Source organism: Manis pentadactyla, chromosome 3, assembly GCF_030020395.1.
Source record: "Manis pentadactyla isolate mManPen7 chromosome 3, mManPen7.hap1, whole genome shotgun sequence".
Lineage (NCBI taxonomy): Eukaryota > Metazoa > Chordata > Mammalia > Pholidota > Manidae > Manis > Manis pentadactyla.
In genome coordinates this window covers 92,285,994-92,302,844 of record NC_080021.1, presented here as the reverse complement: position 1 = coordinate 92,302,844, position 16,851 = coordinate 92,285,994, and the positions used below count along the sequence as shown (strand labels likewise).

Below are 16,851 nucleotides of genomic sequence, written 5' to 3'. Positions count from 1 at the left end.
CACAATCTGAGGCTGAGCCCGTGGGATGCTGCCTCATGTCAAAGTGCTCTGATCTGGGACGCGGGACAGGTGGCCTTCACCTGGGATGATGATGGCCAGACAGTCATTGTTGAGCCATGTCCAGAGGAAAGCACTTCAAGAAGGAGGGGATGGCCACTTTAGGAGGCTGGTGAAAGGAAGGTGCCCAGTGGATGTGGCCATATGGTAGTCATGGTTAAATTTGGCAAGAACCATTTCAGGGGTGCAGCAGGGAAGATGCCACTTATCCTGAGATGAGGAGTGAAGGGGGACTTTCTAGGCAGTGATGGTGGAAGGAATGCACACTAGATTTTCTCCCATTTCAAGCAAAGTAAACAATTGCAAAGGGATCTTATTAGATACAAACCCTCAAATGAAAGCATGATGTGAAGGCCAAAACTGCAGCATGCTTTCTGGAGCGGCAGAGTGAAGGGATGGGGTGACCACCCTCCCAAGAAAACAGAGTCTAATTCTGGCTATAGAAAAACTATTTATTTGTTAAACTGTGACCAGACCACAAAGAATCAGTAAGCATCTGAGAAGGACCTCTAGCATGAAAATAATAAGGACCCAAACAAAAACAAATCACAAAAACAAAATCAATAAAAAAGGAAAGTCACTTGAGAGAAGAACATTTCCCAGAGTAAACAAACAAATCCTTACTGTCCTCAGAGACTGAAGAAAACATACCTTCATGAACTGAGAATTTGCAAAATGCATATGAGATGATCAGAGACCCAGACAGAGCATTTAGAAATTAAAAACGTGTTGTAAAATAATTAATCAAGAGACTGTTCAGAAAGTATGTTGCAGAAATCCACCAAAAAGGGCAGCTGAACTGAAGAAAGGAGCAGAAAGAGGAAGAGAATAAAAAAGGCAAAGAAAAAGCTGGAGGGGCAGTTTGGGATGTCCAAGCCATTGTTCTTAGAATATTAGACAAAGGAGAAAGAGAAGATGCAGAGCAAGAAAATATCAAAAGAATACTTTAATAATATTTCTGAGAACAGAGGATTTCTAGGCCAAAAGGACCCACTGAAAACCCGCAATAGGACATGAAAACAGACTTAACCAAAGAATTCTGCTATGAAATCTCAGCAAAGAGAGGAGGCATCAAACCTCCAGAGAAAAAATAATAAAAATAGGTCATATATAGAAGATCAAAGTAGAATGACTTTGGGCTTCTTAACAGTAACTCTGAAAGCTACAACACAATGGATGGATGCCTTCACAACTCTAAAAACAGAACAAAACAAACAACATCTCTAAAATAGAGTCTGTACTCAACTATTAAAAGTCTCAAACGATCTATCGGGCATTTGCCTTCAGGTGGTGCCTAGGGAGTCTGCTCAATCAGAAGAGCGTGCGAGCCGGGAAGGCCGCAGCGATGGAAAAGAAGGAGGATGCAACGGCTGTGTGGGAGGCAGAGGACAGTCGCAGGGGGGCCAGGAAAGGAGGCCCTGGAGGCTGTGGTGGGGACAGAGGCAGCCGGGCCAGGCTGTGCAGGACCACGAGGGAGGACAGTCTGCTGGTGGGTAAGGCTGCATTCAGGCAAACAGGTCACTGGAGCAATGGCTCCTTGAGGAATGAGAGGGTGTAAGACCTGAGGACACAGAGGAGGCTGTCTTTGCCAGGGGAGGACTCTTGCTTGCGTTGGATGCCCGGAAACTCCACAGGGATGGAGATGCACTTCAGTTTGGAGATCTTGTGAAGGGGGGACTAGCGAGGAGGTGACAGTATCATTTCTTTTCTACTCATGTCATTTAATTCTTGAGGTGTCCTGAGAGGTGACAACTGTCACTGACCTCATTTATAAAAGAGGACACTGAGGCTCATAGGTGTTAATGACTTTCCTAAAGTCACGGAACCAATAAGAGGAAGAGCAGGAAATGAAAACCAGGGCTAACTGTTCCCAAGAGCCCCGCCCTGAACTCTACAGCAAGGCCTGTCCTGGACAGAGTGCATGCCACACACACATGTGACTCAATCGGGTTGTGCCGTCCTCTCTACCGTCCAAGCCAGGATGAGCATGAAAAGAAGCCAGGACTTCTATTTTTGGTGGAATATGATTTCTAACAGATGTCCAGATCCTTAAGGCCCCTTGAAATCACATTCCTTGTCTGCACAATTAATTCTGTCAGAGTTGCCACTAACACCATCCTTTGGTCAAAATTGGCACTGGAACATGATGGAACCCAGTGCAGACATCACCGTATATTTGCCATTTCTGCACAACGTACCCATGTGGCACTCACCTTGTTGGAAATAATGGCATAACCTCTAAGATGTTTGGCTTATTTTACTGACGACGCAGGTAGTGGGAAAAAATTGTAAATGTTTCAACTTCTGAAACAGGAAAAGGCTTTGGCAATTATAAAGGTGTTTTCAGAGAGGGCAGCGCAGTTTCCACTCTCCCAAGATACGGCTATGGAAGGAATACTCAGAAGTGACTTTCTGCAGCCTGGGATGGATGATGTGGGTCAGAGACTGAGGCTGGGAGAGCCTGCAGGTGCAGGGTCTCTGTGTGCAGGGCAAACAGATGCCATTTGCTCAGCTTTGGAGTAAGGTAAGAGCAGAAGCATGCTCCTGAGAATCTGGTTTGACTTAATGTGCACATTTGAAGACAGAAGCATATTCTTTCACCAGTAATAGTAACAAAAGAGTGAACTAAATAAAGGTCCACAGGAATCATTTAAATGGACAGAACTGGATCTGGATCATGAGTGTCTACTGGGCACAGTGGAAGGGGAGGTAGAGGGCTTTCCATCTGGGTACTGCTTTGCCTCAGTTTCTCAGTTTCTACTCTGGATGGAAACACATTTTCACCACTGACTTGAGTGACTTTTGCAATTTGTGAAATGCATTATTTTAAATTGTTTTGCAAATATAAAATTATTTCCCATGAGGGCCCTAATTCTACCTCATCCCATATCACACCTATTTGACATACATGCACTTGGACTTTGTAACTCACCCACTTAACCCAGAGACTGGCTGGGTCATTGTCACACCTTATCACTCTTCTAGTTTCAGGAGAAAAAAACAAAACAGTGTTTTCATTGAAACCTGGTCTTTATTTTAGAGCAAGTCTGGATCCTTCTCTTGCAGATTAGCAAAACCTGAAACACTAAAATTCAGTTTCTGGTCAGGGTCCAGGCATTTCCTTGCCAAGGACATTTGGCTCACCTGCCCCCATTAGGCCGTTTGTCACTTTGCTGAGATTCCTGCCATTTTTTTCTCAGCACACCCATAAACCTTGACATTGCTCCCTGTAAATAGCCAGAAATTATATGCATTCAGAGGCATGCAAAGAAAGCCAGACCTGCCCGCTCTGCAGCCTCTCTGTCGTTAACCAAATGGGAGGGTTTTTTAAACCAAGCCAAACAGGAAAATCACAGGCCTAGCACAAAAACAAACAGAACAAACAATACAAAAGAAAGCCTTTTTTTATGGACTTGTTCTGCTTTCACTTCCTATAATAAACTTAAAACCTTCTTTGGGCAGACTCTGCTAGTGCTTGTGGCAAATTATAATCAAACTATTCTCGCTTTTGCTGGACTTCCCTCAAAGTCCAAGGGGACTCAAAGACATTCTGTGATCAAAACCCATGTGAGTGCCAGCAGCACTCTGGGATGGTCCATGTGGGTGAGCATCCCCCATGCAATGCCCCTGGGCCCGGCCACAGCACTGGGGCTCACATCTGCCTACCTCACAAGTGCCACCCGTCCATCTGCTTACCAAGCTCTGTAGCTAACATGAATGGAACATTCCAGATACTGTGGTGTTACACATGTCCCTTCACTTGATCTCCACTTTCCTCATCTCTATGTACATGGGAAACTCCTGCAGTTGACATAATGTCCACTATCCCAAGGCTACCAGCCTGCAGCAAACAGGGAGGAGTCCAGAGCTCTTGGAGACCTGACACTTTTCAGGAGGCCACCCCTTACTCTTGTGTTTGCCCTGATGGCTAAGGATTTCAGTAGGGAGGGCGAAGTGCTCCAAATGAAGAGCATGTGTGAAGCTCCAAGATTCGGACCTGATTCTTTGTAATTTTGCTCTTTAATGAAATATTGCCCTGCCTCAGTTTGGTACATAGGAAGCAAAAGTTGTGAGACTGTTTGCTGTTTCTTGATGGGAGACATTATTCTGTGCTATCAATACTCAATGCTATCACTGTGTAGAGACTTAACATGATTATGGCCCACCTCTGGCCCCTTGTCTGTACAACACAAGCCAGATGAGGGCCTTGCCCCTCACTGATACTGGAGAACCATGTCCTGTGAATGCTCCCACACCACAGTCTGCAGCCCCCGTGTGCTAAAACTCGGTGGCACGGTGGGAAAAGAAAGTCATAGCAAAATGCAGAGCTACACTTATTGGTGTCAGTCTACCTATAATCCATGCCATTTCTTCCTGGCACATCAGCCAGAAATGGTGACCTGTCCCCACCTAGAGGCAAAGAGATATCCAGAAGCGTGTGAATGTTCTGGAGGCAGTAAGCAGGCCTTCACTAATCACTTACTGTGCACCAGGCATTCCAATGGCTTGCAAATACTAGGTCATTTATTTGTTGGGTCAACCTCTAAGGGGTTCTTCTAGAATCTTAAATGCATATAGGATACATGGTTGAAATTTATTTCACATAACTGGAACAGAAGAACTACAGAGAGCAAGGTTAGTCTTAGGTAGTTAAAAAGCTCAAATGGGTCAACACTGCAAGCACAAACACGAGCAGTGGCTGAGACTTGGGACAGGAAGGGGGCACAGCTGTTCTGTGCTGTACACGAGGATGAGCACTCTGAGCCTGATGCTGGCGCCTGACTCCTCTTGCTTGTGTGTGTGACCTGGAGAGTGCTGGCCAGCTCCTGCAGATCACTTCCTAATTCCTATGGGTTCTAGGTCAGGAGAAAATTAATTATTAGACTTTACTACATAGAAGTGTTTTGCTTTTGGTCCTTTTGCATTTGAATCTATGCTAAAGACTGTTATGAGACAATTACCGCACACAGAGCTCAGCCACAGGCTTCACCATCTTGTTGGTCAGAGTGTTTAGTTTCAGGCAACAGAAATAAACATTTAGCTTAAAGTGGAAGTTTGTCACAGGACATGGGACATCTCAGAACTGCTGAGCAGGAATGAAGAGAAGCTTGAAGAAGGTGCTGGTTCTCATTCCTGCTTCGCCACACGGCTACTTCTTTATCTTTGTGTCTCTGTCTCTGTTTCTTTCCCCTGTCCTGTTTTGCTGCTTTGTATAACAGGATCTGGCTATCTTCTGGTTCTTGTTTGCCTCTCACAGTTTTAACCTTCCAGAGAGACAGATGGAATTTTCTTAGTTTCAGCTCCAAATCCCAAAAGTGGGATGTGATAGCTCAGGTCGGGTGAGGCGTCTGTCCCTGACACCATCAGCCTGGCCAGGCCTAGGGGACTACCCTTGATCTTTCCCCTGCAGTGGGGAAAGGCCTTTCCATGAGGCAGTGCTGGGCATTGGGCCAGCGCTTCAGAAGCCCACATGTGCCCAGGGAAGATGCGCTTCAGAAGCCCACACGTGCCCAGGGAAGACAGCCTGTGGACGGCTCGTGGCTGCTGGGACTAGTTCAGTAGACAGTCAGTCAGCTTCTTTGCTGTATGCCTCTGAGTCTTTGATGAGAGAGCTCCAGTGATGCCTCTCAGAGTAGCCCAGACATGTGTGACCTGTATGCAGCAAATAAAGCAAGGATCTTCAGAGATAACACGAGAAGCCCTCCCTTAGGTAACAGTGCCCTGAGTGGCTAGTGCCCACATGCGCTCTGCTCTACAATTGCAAAGCATCCCATCACTAACTATTAAAATTCTGCTCTTTCTCAAGGCCAAAGTGGAAGGTCATTTCTTCCTGAGGGCTTGCCCTCTGCGTCTCCCTGTCTCCATCCTTCTCGTTGGTTCCACCCACCCACACACCCACACAGACTTGTGCTTTGAGAATTTGATTAACCCAATGAGCAATCAGATAGATGCTACCGCTATTGGTTCTTAAGGAATAAAAGTGGCGTTGGAATCCAAAGGATGTGACTCTAAACTATGGCCTCTCACTGTTTGATTTTATGAAAACTGATTAGGATGCCCACACCTGAGATTCCCATCTGTAAATTGTTGCAAGATAACTCCTTCTCCTTTTGGTGAGTCAGGTGATATGCCCCGGGGTGCGACCTCAGCACAGTGGCAGTGCACACGGGGTTTGCAGATGTAGCCCACCTCCTTATTCCCCGATGTCCTTCCTCCCCATCTTACAGTTGTGCTTGTAATCGTGATTTCAGCCTCACGACGAAGTGATTGAAGCCATTGGAATTTCCTGGAATTGCTTCTGGAAGGCACGCTGAGTGGAGACAATGCAATCACAGCATTTGGAGAACAGCAGTACCAGCTGCCATCAGGGGCAAAAGGAGATTGAATCCCTTACTTAAAAACTGATTCTACAACAACAGTGAGTAATCATACCTAATTCTTACTAGATGCCCAAAATATACATTTCCCTCAGAGCAATTTTTTGCCCCAAAACAAATTCTTTGCAGGTGACAGTGGTGACTTCCTCTTGGGTTAGACCTCGGGTCTGGGCCGGCCTGGCTGAGCTGCACCAGGCTCCCAGTCTTCCAGACAAGCCCTGGAGGGGCAGCAGTTCCATGCCGGAGCTGAACTTGCTCCCTCGCTGTTCGCTCTCCAGGACTCCAGGGTCCCAACTGTTTCCTTTAACCACTGACAGCTGTGCAAGCAATGACCCCTGAATGTAAGTGATGACCCCAGAGCCTTTGATTCTGTGAATCTGGAAAACCCAGAAGCAGTCCTGCTGCCTGACCATTCTGCCAGTTCCCTCCGCAAATGGTCATTCATAGCTCCAGGCCTGTGCTGCATCCTCATGGGCACATAGATGCTACCCTCTGACCTGTTGCTGGGCCTGCCTGACCCCACCTCAGGCCTGTTTCTCCCTTTTAGAGCAGGAGTTGATTGTCTTTGCCATCAGGGAGCAGCTGTTTCCACCCCCAGCTCTAACCCCTGCCTAGTTTGAGGATGGAATCTACATTCTTTGAAACACAATTCAGCCTGGCTCTCCTTACCCATCAGAGCTGCTCCTTTTAAGAAACAAATCTTCTTTTGAATGATTTGAATGATAACATGGGCATAGCCTTCACACCAGTTCGAATAGGTGGAGAAGGATATTCGACAACGCTTTCATCTAGGACCTTGTGGTTCAGCAGAGAAGATGCAAGACGCTGAGGGCTAATCAGATACAGAAGAATTCTTCCAGAGAACTTCCAGGTGGATGGGTTGATAGTTCCTAGGAATCCAGGAAGAGCTGTTAGGGTTCGGTGCTCATGCACTGATTGCCAGGGCTCTTACGTCAAAGGGAACCCACCACGCGCGAAACTCCTCCCCATATCTTTGTTGTTAGTTGTTCAGGGGTAGGGCAGTGGAGGAGGATAAGAAACATTCAGGCGGAGAGATAGTCCTTTGATCTGGCTGCCCTGGGAGCCTCTGAGAATAATCCCTGAGACGAGGAAAATAGCTTCTCTGGGTGTTGCCTCCCTGTGCCAGTTGATAGGATTCCAGGCTGTCAGTCCAGGCTCCCGAATTAGAAGCAACTTTCTTATAGGAGTGGCACATTTCAAAATGTGCTGTATTTCTCTTGAGCAATCATTTCACTGCTTTCTCCCTCATTCGGTGCATTTTCTGCTGATACAGATTAGAGAGTTCATAAAAATGCATCCTGGTCCCATCTACACTGTAAGATTAACTGCTAATATATGACATTAACTTGCAGGATTTTATGGAGATTAGCATGTATAATTATATTTGATGGTATATGATAATTACCTGTTTGGTTGCATTTTAATGTGTGATGACTTGGGAACATTCATCAATCCGTATATGGCTCAAAGATGATATAAAATTGCAACTCATTTGAATTGTTTGTAAAGTATTCAAACTGACATCTTTAGGCCTAAAAGAGACTGATTAATTTTATGGAGGTCATATTAATTAATACAGTGATTGGAACACCAATTGAAAATATTTTTTAGAAAATGGGACATTCTGATCAGTATTTTCCAAAGGGGCTTATTAACTGTGAATGTAATATTTCTACATTTCTGACTTAACATGCAAAAATTCAACTTGGATTTGATTCCTTTAGAAGGCCAGGGTACAGGCAGTTCCATGGAAACAGTTTTGGAATCCAGTAGGTAAATGTTTCCTAGAGCTTGTCTCTGCCATGGGAGCAGAGAAGGAGAAGCTTCACTAGCTCTTCTTGTACTATCCCCCACCCGCCAGCATGAACTCTTTCGGGCCTTTCAGAAGCTGCTTGTCTCTCCCCTGGAGAGAGTAACTGATTCAGGTATAGGCACACGATTCCTCATGTCACGTGATGACAAGCTCTATTTCCCACTCTACTCATGCACACTGTTTATTGATATTAAAACTGACCTTAAGCTTTTTTTTTTACATCCCATACTCCTCTGTTTTTGCTGTCTCCCCAAATGACTCACCTCAAATGATTCACCTCATGCAAATCCTAAATGATAATACACAGGTGACATACAACTTAACCTAAAGTGCAAGTCGCCTTCAGCTTGGAGGCATCACCTTTCAAATTTTTCTCATGTTGGCCATGTAAACTGGGCAAAACCAAACCCAGTAATCCATTACACATGGAATCCTATGTCTGGGAAGTGCCACACCCCATCACTTCATCCATCCTATTCTAACAGGGGGAGGAAGCATACAGAGTCAAGAGATCCTCATGAGGACCCATGCTAAGTGCCGAAGGAAGTGTGGGCTTCACACAGGTTGAACCCGTCTATGCCCCAACTCAGGAGAAATAGCCACATGGACACTGGGGTGGGCAAGTAGGCATGGACAGGGGATACCAGCCTTGTGAGAGAGAATCTGACTGGATAGACACACCTCATCCTTCATGATTTCTCTTGAATTCTGGTAGCTTTATATGTAGTTCATATAAGCTGATGGGAAAGTTGATGGAAGCTGATTTAAAAGCTCTAAAAAGGTTTTTTTGTAAGGCTAACTGCTATTATGAGGTTGGTCGATAAAGCTGATTTCAGTGTCTTTACAAAAGCTTTACATTCTTTTTCCAAAATATAAGTTGGGCCACAAACGAATCATTTTCCATTTGTACATTCACTGCTTTTCTGAAATGAAGTGAAGGAGAATAATATGATGGCAACTGTTGAAAAGCGTTCATGCTCAGTTTTCTAATTATTTCCACAATTAATCTTTCCTGCTGCAATTTTAGGATACCAATAAAATTATTAAATTTAAGACTAACTTCAGCTCACCAAAGTGCTTAATTAGGAGGGAATGTAGATAGCTAACTTTCTAGTTAACCCTCCTGGGAATTAAGAAAGTTGATTATTTATAGCCATTGACCAAATTCATGAACCTGGAGTATGGGTGGCAATCCTCCAAAGGGAGGTGCAAGTCAGAGACCGATGGGATGTTCCTGATTTTTGTAGAGCTCTTAAAAAAACATGTGACTCCCCCCATGAAATGGAATGAAAAGGAAGATGTGTCTCAAATTGCAGCCAGGATCATTTAACCTTAGAAATGTGTTCAGCAGATACAGTATAGGCCCAGTATTTACTGAATTAACTGATGCTTCTAGCCAAGGACTGGAGAGAAACTACAAATAAAGCAGGCTCTGATGACATCTTCCTCCCTCTCTCTTTCTCTCCACACAGAGAAAAGGCCCCCTGAGGACACAGTGACAAACAGCCCTGCCGGCACTTTGATCTTGGACTTCCAGCCGCCATGCCATCTGCATTCGTAATCCCCACACGCTGTGGCAGCTGAGCACACCCACACAGGGCCTGCACTGCACAGAGGCATTTATTGGGTGTCACCATTCTTCCCCATCTTAGAACATCCCCCCTGAGGCTGAGGTAGATATTCTAGTGTCTACAGAGAAATATAAGACACACAAGTTTAAGTGGAGAGGTGGGTCCCAGTAATTCCAACCCCTGGGTGCACCTTAGTTATGGAACCTGTGCTGTCAACTCCACTGTCTGGGGGAGGGGGGCGAAAGCCCTGGATGGCTGGAGGGTCTCACATGCCTTTTGCAGGGCACAGGATTTGAAGTTGCTCTGCACTGGTCTGTTCCCACTTTCTGTGTGTGCTTAGCTCATAGGGAGCTGCTGGGAAGAGGTACAGAATCGTGGTTATTGTAGGCATCTTTGGGTGGAGAAATGGCTGACTGGGTCCCCCCACTTTTTATTACATACTTTAGTGTTTCTACACCTATGCTTTTTGTTACATTTTAAAATGTTTACATTGACACGAAAATGAATCACACTGATGCAATTGCAGGCATCAATCGCACTGTAGGCAGGCCATGTACAAAGTAAGATAGAGCAAATCACCCAAGCTGTTGGTTCCTGGAAAACACTCCCTTTTCCTCGCTTTGCACCCATGGGCCACATGCACTGTTCAGTCCCTCCTGGGCCTTTCCCGGGCTTTCCCTCTCTGATCTGCTGGTGGTGGTGCAGCTTCTCATCCTCAGAACATGATCTCATTCCTGCTGGGGGAATTCACTTATGGCTTATCTCCACTATTTCATTTAAGTCCCGCCCACTTCTAAGTGTGCTGATGATCTATATGAATGCTTTAGAAACGCGTCACCTCACTGCCCTCAATCACTCCTGGCTCCTCACAAGCTCCTGGCCTTCCCAACAGATAATTTTAAGCCATGTTTCAGACTTTCTCCATAGAATGTCTCCTTGCCACATTTTAGTGAACGATTTATCTCCTTTTCCTCAGATAATAACCATGTAATCCACCCCTCTTCATTATCTGTTTCTTGGGAAAAGTCCTAGCAGCAGTGGGCCAGCACCCGAGAAACCCTAAAACAATCCCAAAGTGGTTGTTCTCAGTTAATTCACCCTTCCTGCTGTTGCTGGGGGGACAGAAGTGCAAATTAATCGCAATCAAGCAAAGCCTGAACAGATCAGTGTATTCGGAAAATATGTTATTGCCATTTAAAGAAAGTTTCCAATAATAAAATGTTAAAATAACAAAACCAAAATCAACCTAAATAGAAAATAAGCTTTTAAAAATTCCCCCTTTGCTACAGAGAAATTTCATTAAAATGTTTTTATTCCTGGGCTGCCATGGGTGTGCCCATCTTCCCAGCCTGGTGACCCACCCCAGAGGTCTGCTTCAAACAGATGTTTCTGAGAGGCAGGAAAGGTGAATGCCACTTTCCGTGCCAACATTAGACCTTAGCGTGCATTGTAAAAGCCCTCTGGGGAGCAGGGATGGCTGAGCAGGCTCCTGGGAGGTGGTGGAATGGTCAAGCAGCCAGAGAGCTCTCCCCGGGAAATGTCCTCCCACCAGGCAGCCCGAGTCTATATGGTCCCTTTCCTTCTCCCTCTGGGGATGTGCTCAGCATGGACGCCAACTGCTCTTGACCCTCAGGGACTCCACATGCATTCACTAGTAATGAGTTTTTCTACCTATAATTTACTTAGTTCGTGGAGCCTTCTTTCAAACATTGGGCAACTAGAGTTTCTCTCTTTAGACAGGTTCACAGAAGGAGAGGATGGGGCTGGGCTCTGAGGATGGGGACACAGTGATTCCTCCCCAACTACGCCAGGTTCCACAGGCCAGCCAACAGGAAACAACACAGGTCTCCCCAAATATTTATTTTTTAATGAAATTATAACTATTAAAGCACTTAGTTTATGCTACTGAAATGTAATCATTCTAAAGAGAATGTCTCTGTACATGTTTTAATTAGTTTCTTTTGTTTTCTTTAAGTACATCTTAAAAGTGGGCAGTCTGACGTGATGCCATGTGGATGAGACGACGCTCCCGGAGCAGGGGCCCAGGTGTCAGTTCCCCTCAGGTGCGGCCCAGTACTTCTCTGGTTACGGTTACTCACCTGTTAGATGTGGGCCTGGAGGAGAAGCGTGAAATAGACTGAGAACACACTCTCGGAATACCTGGGGGCCTTGGTTCTCACCTGGTGGTGCGGAAACCTAGAAAAGCAGTCAGATCAGCAGACCATGAGCTCACAGGGTCACACCCAGGCTACTTCCACCAGAGACATTGAGTTGAAAGGTCTACCTCATTTATAGGCATAAGAGATACACTTGTCATCCTGAAATCAAAAACGCAAAATTTTAAAGAATCAAACCAAAATGCAAGTACAGGCACTTAAGCATGTCTGGTTTAAGGACAACATTCATAGAAAATTTAACATAAGCAGAATCACCTAGTGTGTCTGAGAAATATTTGAAGGAGATGATGAGGCTATTTTATCCTAAAATTGGTAGGCTGACAGGGTTTTGCGTTCATGCTTTGAACAATGAGGATACATTTTTCACCGAATGGAGCCAAGCTGATGAAACATTTAAAGCCTGAGTTGGAAACAGCGTTAGAGCCAACATAGCAGCGTGGGCAGCCAGGGCACAGACCCCAGGGGCCACTGTGCCTCAAGGAAAGGGAGCCAGAGCCCTGGCACAGCCCACACTGGGCCCAGACCACCACCAGGGCTTCAGCCTTCATGGAGAAAGAATTTAGTTTAGAACACATTCGTTGTTGTTGTTTTATCTAAATGGTTTCACCTAATACTTTTTAACTGTGTGTGTAGAGTGAAAATGCAAAAGTATAAAATTGGTGGTGTTTTTCAAAATACTACAGAAGATATTAAACTGGTGTTTTAATATCTTGGAAAATATATGAAAACAAAAAAGCTATTTCCACTGAGGACAAAGGGTAATAATTTTAAATAGGACTCATAAGGCATTCATGGGAGACCATCAGGGGAGACACTCAGGGGAGGAATCTGGGGGTCACAAGGCCTAAACCCTCCTTCCTGCCCCTCCATCACCAGCACGACCTCCCCAGGCTTCTCTCCCATGTCCAATGGCAGTCGCATGGGTGGCCTCCCCCACAGGCTGGGCATAACCTGGGTGGCATCAGCACTGTAGTCCTCAGTGGTCAGGAACATAGGCAGTGAGTCCTGGGAAGTGCTAAGACTGCAGAGATAGGAGACCCCTGGGTGGAGGTCATCTTGGGCTCTGCCTGACTTGCTCTGGCCTCCTCCCAAGGGTGAGGAAGTAGCTGACTGGAGCAGAGCCCCACCTGGTCTGAATGTCAGAGACATGAAGGCAGGTGACTAGGAAGCAGGCCTCAGGCAGGTGTCTCAGGAGGTGGCTGAGAGGTGCTGGCTTTGGCACTAGTGGCCCACAGAGGGATGGATCACTTTGCCTTGAGTCTCCAGTTTTAGGACAGCTAGCATTTGGGGTGCTACACCAACCAGATATGAGCTGCAGTGAACAAATGAAACAAAATACCACACATCTATGAGGTCTGCACAGCCCTAGGAAGGAAAGACAGCCACGGCAAAGAGCACACCCTTTTAGAGAAATGGAGCCACAGCTGAGAGCTCCAGTCGAAAAAAGCCAAGTGCTGCATAAGAAAGTTCTCTGAAGCTAAACTCTAAAGTAGTTTCTACAGGAGTTGGAAAAGAAGATGGTTATCATTGAAGACAAAATTAGAAGTCTGGAAAACCTAGTATAAGAAATATCTCCAAGCACAGAGCAAAATTACACAGTTGGAAATTATGGGAAGAAGATGAGACCAGAAAAGAAAGCCCAAGAGAAGACTATGAACCTAATAGGAATTCTAGATGGAAAAGAAGAACTTAATGAACTTGTGAAAAATTTCCCAGATATACCTCAGATAAAGAAAATAATGAATTTTAAGAAATAAAGATGCAAACAGAAATAAATAGGAGACACTGAACCATCTTAAGTCTATAGATGGAAGGGACTCTTCCTTTAGAAGACACTGGAACAATATACTGAGACAATATATGAGAAAGGTCAACCAGCTTTCCAAACAAAAGATGTGGATATGCAGTCATTTGGAAAATATATCAGCCTTACAGTCCATCTGAAAGAACTCTTGAAGAGGTACCGACATCAAATAGCAAATACATTCTAATAGCTCAGGGTGAGCTGTAAACAGGCCCTCCACAAATGGAAACAAAAGGGAAAGTTAGAGGACAATCAGGAGAATGTTAACTTTAAATTAAAAACAACAGAAATGAAGAAGAGGGACATTCTATTATTCATATGTACCAAACTAAGTAATAAAGCAAAAACTAAATGTTAATATTGTGACTTTAGTGGGGGATATTTTAATCAGCTCCTTTGCGATCTGGAAAGATTTAAAAGACAGAAAAAGTATGCCAACCTCAAAATTTAAGAGTTGAAATGATGATAAAAAATATTCCATTAAAGAATTAAATAATAAATTGAATAAATGTTGTCTAATTGGTATATACCAAATTTTACATTCTTTGAAAAGATAATTGTTTTTATTGACATGTTCACAGATCATTTACAAAATCAATCACTTTCTTTGCCCAAAATAATGCCTAAATATATTTTTAGAAAATAAAACCTTAATTGAGTTGATTCTGTGAACGTGAACTAAGAATATTAGAAATAATAATATAAAGTGGTCAAAAATTAGAACCTTTTGGGAACTAAGCAGTATATTACTAGACAGATAACTCTTAGATCACAGAGAAAAATCAGAAGGAAAATTACAACTGTGTGAAAAGTAAAGAAGAAGAACATTCTCCACAGCTAAACCTGGGGACAAAGTGAAGGCAGTCCCAGAAGAGGAAAAAAAAATGGCATGAAATATCATTATTTACAAGAAAAGTAAAAGAATAAAGGGGGTTTGTGCTCATCCTAAGAATTTAGAAAACAATTTAAAAAGCAAATAGGAAATGGAAATCCATATCAAGTGCAAAAATCAACAAAAAATTAACAAGGCAGCAGAAATTTAAAAGTTCAAATCTAATTTAAGTCAATTTAATTATATTAAAGCCTCATAAGCTTGTTGAAAGAAAAAAGAGAGAAGGCAAAAATACACCAAATTAGGAGGGAGAAACAAGACGTAACAGTAGACATGGAAGTAATTAAAGCAGTCATAAAAATATATGTATGTGAAACTTTCTGACAAGACATTTGAAAATTTAGAGGAAATGGATGATTTCCCAGCAAAATATACATTGCCAAAAATCACCCAAGAAGAAAGGAAGGGGAAGCTTAAATACATCAGTTACCATAAGAGAGTTTAGAAAAAGACACTTAAAGATCTACCATTGAAAAAGACACCGAGAACAGATGGCTTCCCAGCTGAGGTTTATGTAACTTGAATTTTATATAACCTTAAAGAAAGAGGGCTTTTCAAAGTTAAATTATTCCAGACCTTAGAAAAAGATGAAAGACCTCCCCAATTCACTTTACAAAGGCAATATAACTCTTTTAAAAAGCCGATAAAGATAGAACAATAAAGGATAACTGCAGCTAGATCAGATTTATGAATACAGACGAGAACGTATTAAAATATTAGAAATTATATTCTTTGTTTTCAATATTTATGGAATGATTTTTTGTTGAATAAATAACATGTTCCCTGACAACAAACAAAATAAATAGATAATATATACCTAACACATTAGATGATAAGTGAAATGGTGAAAGATTAAATAGAGAATGTATGAAGAGGTTTGTTGGGAGGAATTGGCCATTTATGGTAACCTAATGCCCTGCTCTCAGAGGAGTTTTGCTGTAAGGATAGATAAAAACGAGGCAATAATGGTGCACGAACCGAGGATAAAGAGAGGTTTTTATTTTTTTAATGATTGGAAAAATAACAGCATGTTTCTCTAGTGGTTGGGAAGTTTAAACACAAGAAAGAGGGGAACTTTATTGGAGTGATGCCCCTGAACAGGCAGGAGGAAAGGCACCTTGGCAAAGAGTGACAGGAGAGAAGGCAGAGACTCATGCAGGTCATCAGTGTGTGTGTGTGTGTGTGTGTGTGTGTGTTGGGGTGAGGGGGCAGTGGTCTGTGGATGACCTCTTCATATTAGTTCCCAATCCTCAGAGATACAGAAAGTAATGTCATCAACCAGGGATGAGGATGAGGGAGAAAAGTCTTATGTGAGGAGGAGAGTAAAAGGACACTGGTGGACAGACTTAAGAGTTACCCCAGGTGGGTTTTTTTCTCTTCAGGCACATTCCGTTGGTAGGCATGGGCATGGTATAGGCACAAAGATGAACCACTGTTTGAACATGTAAGCTCCATTACACAAACATAAAAAAGAAAACTAATAAAAGATGTTAAAAAGATGTTTGATAAAATTCTTCTTAAGCCATTCCTCTATAAAACTTTAAGCTATAAAAGGAGTTGATGTGAACTGCCTTAATCAAATAATGACAATTTCTACAAAACACCTGGAATTATTATTCTAAATGGTAAAATACAAAATTTATTTTAATTAAAATTAGATATTAGACATGAATTCCCTAATATTATCATTATAATTTAATATTGTCATCAAAGATCTAGTCATTATAAATAAAGAGTTTAATAAGCAATGCAAATTTCAAAAGATAAAGGAATCTCCTTTTTTATGACATGATTTTATAACCAGAAATCCTGGAAGAGTCTTTATAAATGCGAGTTACCAGAATAATTTGGTAAGGTGAATGGATATGAGATAAATATATAAAATCCATTAGGGTTTTTTTCTAGTTTAATAGATATGGGGAAGATGAGAAAAAACTCTCAGAATAATGAGAAAATCCTGAGATACTAGGTATAAATTACTAAGAAGCAAACAGATCCCATATTAAGAGAAACAGAATATCTTATTGAGAAATATACTATATGAAAACATGGGAAGACGTATAATATTCTGGAATGAGATGTCTTTAATATATAAAATGTAAATTTTTTCCAGTGTAATGCATAATGTTAATTATTATA

At 43.0% G+C, this 16,851-nt stretch overlaps 2 long non-coding RNA genes across 5 annotated transcripts in view; one reads left to right on the top strand and one right to left on the bottom strand.

The window, feature by feature from the left end:
- Nucleotides 1–16,851, top strand: part of LOC118913922 (uncharacterized) — a 59,224-nt gene that overhangs the window by 15,290 nt on the left and 27,083 nt on the right. The window contains exon 2 of the long non-coding RNA XR_005025411.2: nucleotides 6,309–6,475. This is a non-coding gene — a long non-coding RNA (uncharacterized LOC118913922). The remainder of the gene's footprint in view (nucleotides 1–6,308; nucleotides 6,476–16,851) is intronic.
- Nucleotides 3,076–16,851, bottom strand: part of LOC130682897 (uncharacterized) — a 68,585-nt gene continuing 54,809 nt past the window's right edge. For 2 of the 4 annotated variants that reach the window (XR_008996330.1, XR_008996332.1), the window contains 4 exons: nucleotides 13,144–13,328; nucleotides 11,939–12,157; nucleotides 5,528–5,709; nucleotides 3,076–5,495 (listed from right to left, as the gene is read on the bottom strand). This is a non-coding gene — a long non-coding RNA (uncharacterized LOC130682897). Of the gene's footprint in view, nucleotides 5,496–5,527; nucleotides 5,710–11,938; nucleotides 12,158–13,143; nucleotides 14,679–16,069; nucleotides 16,490–16,851 lie in introns of those variants that run through there. The other 2 variants (XR_008996331.1, XR_008996329.1) reach the window with 2 other exon arrangements.